Source organism: Suncus etruscus, chromosome 13 (genome assembly GCF_024139225.1).
Source record: "Suncus etruscus isolate mSunEtr1 chromosome 13, mSunEtr1.pri.cur, whole genome shotgun sequence".
Taxonomy (NCBI): domain Eukaryota; kingdom Metazoa; phylum Chordata; class Mammalia; order Eulipotyphla; family Soricidae; genus Suncus; species Suncus etruscus.
Window position 1 is genome coordinate 33,041,213 of NC_064860.1, and position 7,118 is coordinate 33,048,330.

General features: G+C 34.7%; 1 pseudogene; it reads left to right on the forward strand.

Moving 5' to 3' along the window:
• The first annotated feature begins 1,893 nt into the window (after positions 1-1,893).
• On the forward strand, positions 1,894-2,011 carry LOC126026522 (uncharacterized; annotated as a pseudogene).
• The last annotated feature ends 5,107 nt before the right edge of the window (positions 2,012-7,118 follow it).

Sequence of the window (7,118 nt, forward strand, 5' to 3'; positions counted from 1 at the left end):
CAACCAATTGCCAAAAGGCACACAAAATGCTCATCACCACTTATCATTAAAGAAATAAAAATCAAGATGACAATGAGATATCTGAACCCATGAGAATAACAAATATCAGAAATACTGGAAACAATCTGTGTTGACAAGGTTGTAGTGAAAAAGAAATGCTTCTCTACTGCTGGTTGGAATGCTATCTGATTCAACCTCTATGAAAAATCGTATGGAGGGTTCTCAATAAACTCAAAATTGAACTGTCATATGATCTAGCAATTTCACTTTCAGGTTTCTATCCTCATGACAGGCAAATATTAATTCAAATAAATGTTAACATACCACTATTCATTGTGGCACTCAGTACAATAGCTAAATTGGGATCAACCTAGATGCCCAATGACAGATGAGTTGGTCATGAACATGTGGTGCATGTATGTATGTCATTCTCTATGGTCCCAGGAAAAGTTCTACTTAGTTGTGGTTGTCAGTATTCGCACGATCCTAGAATGAAGCCAGGTGTCACAGAACATCTTCTGTGTCCTCCCTTTCATGTCTGATATGATTTATTAGTGTTATTTCTTTCCCTTTCTTTATGAGTCTTGCTAGTGATTTATCAATCTTATTTATTTTTTTTAAAGAACCAGCTTTTGTTTTCATTGATCTTTTGAATTGTTTTCTTGGGTTTCCAGTTCTCTAAATTTTGCTCTAATTTTTATCATTTTCTTCTTCCTTTCTGCTTTTAGCTCACTTTGTTGGTCTTTTTCCAATATGTTGTCAAGTTGTTTATGTGGTCTCTTCCTTCCTGATGAATGATTTTAGCGCTATTAAATTCCTTTTTTTTAATTTTAATTTTTTATATTTTATTTTTTATAATTATCTTTATTTAAACACTGTGATTACAAATATGATTATAGTTGTATGATTACAGTCATGTAAAGAACACCCCCCTTCACCAGTGCAACATTCCCACCACCAATTTCCCAGATCTCCCTCCTCCCCACCCCCCACACCTGTACTCGAGACAGGCTTTCTACTTCCCTCATTCATTCACATTGTTATGATAGTTTTCAGTGTAGTCATCTCTCCAACTGCACTCATCACTCTATGTGATAAGCTTCATGTCATGAGCTGCACCTACCAGCCCTCATCTCTCTTGTCTCTGAGATACTGTTAAAAATGTCTTTCATTTTTCTTAAATTCTTAAATTATTAAATTCCTTTTAATACTTTTGATTTAACTCCAAAATTCTAATAGCTCTTGTCATCATACTAATTATTTTCAGGAATATGTTGATTTCCTCTCTGATTGTAGATTAGTAGTGAGATATATAAGTTTTAGGTGTGAGAATAATATGTCTATTTTTTATAATTAATTTATATTATTAGTGAAGTTTGTGAAGACAGGTGATACAATTTCTATCTCTTGATTTTTATGGAGGTATGATTTCTGAGTCAGCATGTGTTGTGTCTCAGAAAATACCTCATATGCATTGTGTTTGTAAAAGAATGAAAAAATGTATGAAAAAGTATATAAAAAGAATGTTTAGGGGCTGGAATGGTGGTGCAAGTGGTAAGGCATTTGCCTTGGCCAGTACTAGCCTAGGAAGGACCGACGTTCGATCCCCCGGCATCCCATATGGTCCCCCAAGCCAGGAGCGATTTCTGAGTGTATAGCCAGAAGTAACCCCTGAGCGTTACCGGGTGTGGCCCCCCAAAAACAAACAAACAAACAAACAAAAAACAAAAAAAATTGTAGCAAGATTTTTGGGAATGACAAGCCCTATATGTAAACTACTTATCCCTTCTCTTCCATTTCTCTCTGTAATAACAATATTTCCTTGCAGAGCTTTAGTTTGGTTGACCTACCAAGAAGTAAAAGAGCAGTATTGAGGTCTTCAACAACTATTGTATCACTTCTCAGCCTTTTGGCTAAGATCACATGTAGTATCTGTTTTTAATCAATTAAATCACTGATATGTCATCTATTGAACTATTTCATTGCTTTTGATGTTTTTCTGCAAGTCTATTAGCAGTTATTTTAAGTATTTTGCTACCCCCTTATTGGGTACTTATATGTTAGAAGTGTGATTCTTCCTTAAATACATATTCCTTAGTAATTAAAAAAATTACTATTTATAATAAACTTTTGAGCTTAAAATATATGTTATCTAATTTTAGTATAGCCACCCTAATCTTCGTGAGGGAATTGTTTGCTTGAAGATTTGTCTTTAAACTTTTGACTTAAATTTTTAATTTATTGGGGCTGGAGCGGTGGCACAAGCGGTAAGGTGTCTGCCTTGCTGGTGCTAGCCTAGAATGGACGTCGATTCAATCTCCTGGCGTTCCATATGGTCCCCCAAGCCAGGAGCAATTTCTGAATGCATAGCCAGGAGTAACCCCTAAGCATCACTGGGTGTGGCCCCAAAAACCCAAAATAATTTATTTATTTATTTATTTAAGCACCATGGTTACAAACATGTTTGTAGATGAGTTTCAGTCATAAAATGTACAACCCCCCTCACCATTGCAACTTTCACCCCATCAATGTTCTCTATTTATCTCCACCCAGACCCTGTGCCTAGTTTTCAGGACAGGCATTCTATTTCTCTTTATCTCATTATCATTGTCATGGCAGTTTTTAGTGTAATTATTTCTCTAACACCACTCACCACTCTTTGTAGTAAGCTTCATATCATGGACTGATCATTCTGGCCCTCATCTCTATTGTATTTGAGTATTATTATTATCATACCATAACATAAAATTAACATTATTATTTTTCAAATCCCACCGATGAGTGAGACTATTCTCTCTCTCTCTCTCTCTGTCTCTCTCTCTCTCTCTCTCTCTCTCTCTCCCCGCCCCCCTGACTCATTTCATTCAGCATAATAGTTTTCATGTACATCCATTTGTAGGAAAATTTCATAACTTCGTTTTTCCTGTGTATTCCATTGTGTATGTGTTCCAGTTTCTTTAGCTACTCATCTGTTGTCAGACACCTGGGTTGTTTCTAGATTCTGGCTATTATAAATAGAGTTGCAATGAATATTGGCATGCAGAGGGCAATTTTTTCAGATGTTCATTTATTTTGACACTCTTTTTCATCTTCTGCTGGTGTCTAGAGGTGTTATGTAACTCGTCTTTAAACTCACTGATTGTGTCTTCAGCAGCTGTAAGACCTTTCTGATCAGTTTTTCATTTTACCTACCAATATTTTCAGTTCTTTCATTTGTGTTTGAAATTTTCTCATTTCTGCTCTCAGGTCCTCTTGTATTTTATTGCTGTCTGTTTCATGCTTTCTTTGAGTTCCTCGAACATTCTCTACATTTCTATTCTAAAGTCCTTAGGAATATTACTGATTGATACTCATTGGATCTCAGAGCTACTATCTTCACTCACTAATTGTAGTGGGGTTCTGTGTTGCTTCTCTGTTATGACCTTTGCAGTTTACAGTTGCAACAAACAGCCTAGAGTTGTTTATTTTGTGTTGTTGTGTACCTCTTGAATTGCTGGCCTGAATCTGAAAATGCCACTACTGAATCACAAAGAGGACCCTGCTGCCACTCTCTCTGTGCCTCAAGTTCTTGGTATTATATCACTGGGCAGAGCTAAACTGTGGTGTCTGGCAATTCTTGAGCTCTTCTTGGACTACTGACCTGGAAGTGAAATGGTGCTTCTGAGTTAGAAAGAGGACCCTTCTACCACTCTCTTTGCTTCAATCTTTCCCTTTATTTATTTAAACTACTTTGTTGAGACAAAGTAAATACATAGAACAAATTATAAAGAACACTAGAACTCAGAGCCAGAGCAATGGCACAGCAGTAAGGCATTTGCCTTGAATGCTGCTGACTCAGGACAAACTTGGGTTTGATCCCTGGCATCCCATCAGGTCCCCCAAGCCAGGAATGATTTCTGAGTGCATAGCCAGGAGTAACCCCTGAGCATCACCGGGTGTGGCCCCAAAACCACCACCACCACCACCACCAACAACAACAACAACAACAAAAAACAAAAAAGAATAGCTTAAAAAGAAAAAAATTGTTATCTTTTGTTTCTTTTAATTTAAATGATTGCATTTAATGTATAAGAATTCTACTTTTTTTATTTGGTGATGGGAATGTTGCACTGGTGATGGGTGGTGTTCTTTACATGACTGAAACCCAAACACAATCATGTATGTAATCAAGGTTTTCAAATTAAAAAAAAATAAAAGAATTCTACTTTTTTTAAAAAAATATTTTCTCTCTTGCATTGTTTAATGTAATTTTCCATTCCTTCTGTAATTAGCCATTTAAAGTATATGTTTAATACAGCATTTTATTTGCTTGTGGTATTTTCTTTATTATTTTGTAATTTTGAATTATAATCTAATCCTGCAGTGCTTTATCTATTTGAAATCTGTGTGCCTTTTTTTGAAGGTATGTTCCTTTACAAAATTATACTTGAGGTCTAGGAACATTAACAGGCTAGAAACCAATTTAATGGTTACTAGAACTTAAGAGTGGTAAATTCACACTTTATAGACTCACAGGCACACATTCCTACTTACATGATCTATAATTTATTTCTATCAGTACCCAGGCTATGATAGCAAAATCATTTTCCCCTTTATGCTAATAGATAGGGTTTTTGTTTTGTTTCATATTTAGTTTACTCTCTACTGACTTAATATTCTATTGGAGCTTCTTGCTTTTATGTGGGGTAACTCAATTCCAACTCTGTACCTTGTTTTATCTGTTGGCCATTTCTGGGGATAAAATTCTATGAATATAAGTTATAAGAAAAATTTTCACTCTCCAAATTTCAGGAAATTTATCTGATATTTTTCATAACTCTGAATTTAGATCCTCTTTATTTTTGGTCATTAGAATGATGATATATACTCAGTTGTTTAAAATATTTTATTCTATATTTGTATTTAATTATTTTGAAGAGAGATTCATTTGGATTTCTGTCTCAAACAAAAGCTCCCATTTAAGATTTTTAGATATTTATTTTTATATAGAAAATTTTAAATGGCTATAATAATACATATTTTGAAATTTCCTTCAAGGATTGGAAATAACGTATGCAAAATATCTGTCTGGCTATTTCTTGCATGTTAGATAAAATGGTTGTTACTAATTTTATTTGTTGGTAACACATAAACATATTTTAAAAATACATGAAAATGTTTTGGGTTAGTTAACATAATTAAGAAAACACTTATGGGAATATTATATGAAATCATAACTTTAGTTAGAGCTCAATTCCTAATCAGACTTCTTAAATATTTGTTGAAGGTCAACAGTGAGGTTAAGAGTGATATTCTATTATCCTTTCAGTTCCTATTATGGAATACTTTGCTCTCTTTCTGTGCTCCTTTTCTCAAACAATATTTTTCCTAATGTTTACTATAATGTGTAAAGCCACTGTTATGGATAGCATAGGGATTATATTGGTCATCTCATCTCTTTCTTGCTTTCTTTTTTTTGTTTGTTTTTGTTTTGTTTGTTTTTTGGGTCACACCTGGCAACGCTCAGGGGTTATTCCTGGCTCTACATTCAGAAGTTGTTCCTGGCAGACTTGGGGACCATATGGGATGCTGGGATTTGAACCAATTACCTTCTGCATGAAAGGCAAATGCCTTACTTCCATGCTATCTCTCCAACCCCCCATTTCTTTATTTTTTACTATTTAATCTACTTCTCTATCTTCAACTGTATTTGCACCCCCCTTTTGCTAACAGTAAAAATCATTCGGTATTTATGATCTAATAGCATTTGGGAAGGAAACATAGTAAATATATTTTCATTCTCAAATACTCAATATGTTTGGAAAGGTAAGACATCTAAGTTTCTAAGCAAGACTAAAATGTAATTCAATAAAAATATTAGTTAGCAGAGTTTAGATAAAGAAAAATTGCAGCCTAGGTTTGTAACTAGGTAATGAATAAATTTGGGTAGACTAAAATAAGATAATGCAGGTCAAATAAATAGTATAAGCAACACTAAGGAATAGGCACCATGATATTATGGAAAAGAGGTTAGTACTTCACAATAAAAATTTTAGGTTAGATTTATGGCTCTGTGACCTTATATGTTTTAATCTATCTAGGAACCTTTCTTTGACTTGAGAAATATTTGAGAGATTAGCACTGAGTGATAGATCCCTTAGTACAAAAGAGAGAAACCCATTCTAAATTAGCTTAAGGAAAAATATAGCTTTATTTAATTTAAAAGAGAAAGGTTTGCCATTTTATATGTGGTTTGATCAAGTAACTAATAAAATATGAAATTGTCATCAATCCCATATCTTCAGTTTTTCATAGGTATTTCCAACACCAAGTTTCATATGATGACATTTAGTACCATTAAGTCTGCATTTTGGGAGGGTCTAGTTGAATGAAAAACGATTAGCTCTTCTTTTTAGTGGACAAATCAAATATCATTACATCTCCATAATAACCTTCATTGAGTTGTTCTTCGATCCAAGGAACGTGTGACAGTAGTTCAGAAGTCTGGTTTATAACACTCAAGGTAGAGTTATCTCTACTTAGAGCACAGTTGCTATAAAAAACTTGGTTAGGTGTAATTTTTTGTTTATTTAAAAATCTAGAATGTTTTGGGGCTGGAGAGATAGCATGGACGTAAGGCGTTTGCCTTGCATGCAGAAGGACCGTGGTTTAAACCTCAGCATCCCATATGGTTCCCCAAGCCTGCCAGGAGCGATTTCTGAACATAGAGCCAAGAGTGACCACTGAGCACTGCCGGGTGTGACCCAAAAACCAAGAAAAAAAAGTGAGTAGGTTTCTTTCTTTCTTTTTTTAATATATATATTTTATTTAATCACCTTGATTACATACATGATTGTGTTTGGGTTTCAATCATGTAAAGAACACCCCCCATCACCAGTGCAACATTCCCATCACCAATGTCCCATGTCTCCCTCCTCCCCACCCGACCCCAGCCTGTGTTCTAAACAGGCTCTCCATTTCCATCATACATTCTCATTATTAGGACAGTTCAAAATGTAGTTATTTCTCTAACTAACCTCATCACTATTTGTGGTGAGCTTCCTGAGGTGAGCTGGAACTTCCAGCTCTTTTCTCTTTTGTGTCTGAAAATTATTATTGCAAGAATGTCTTTCATTTTT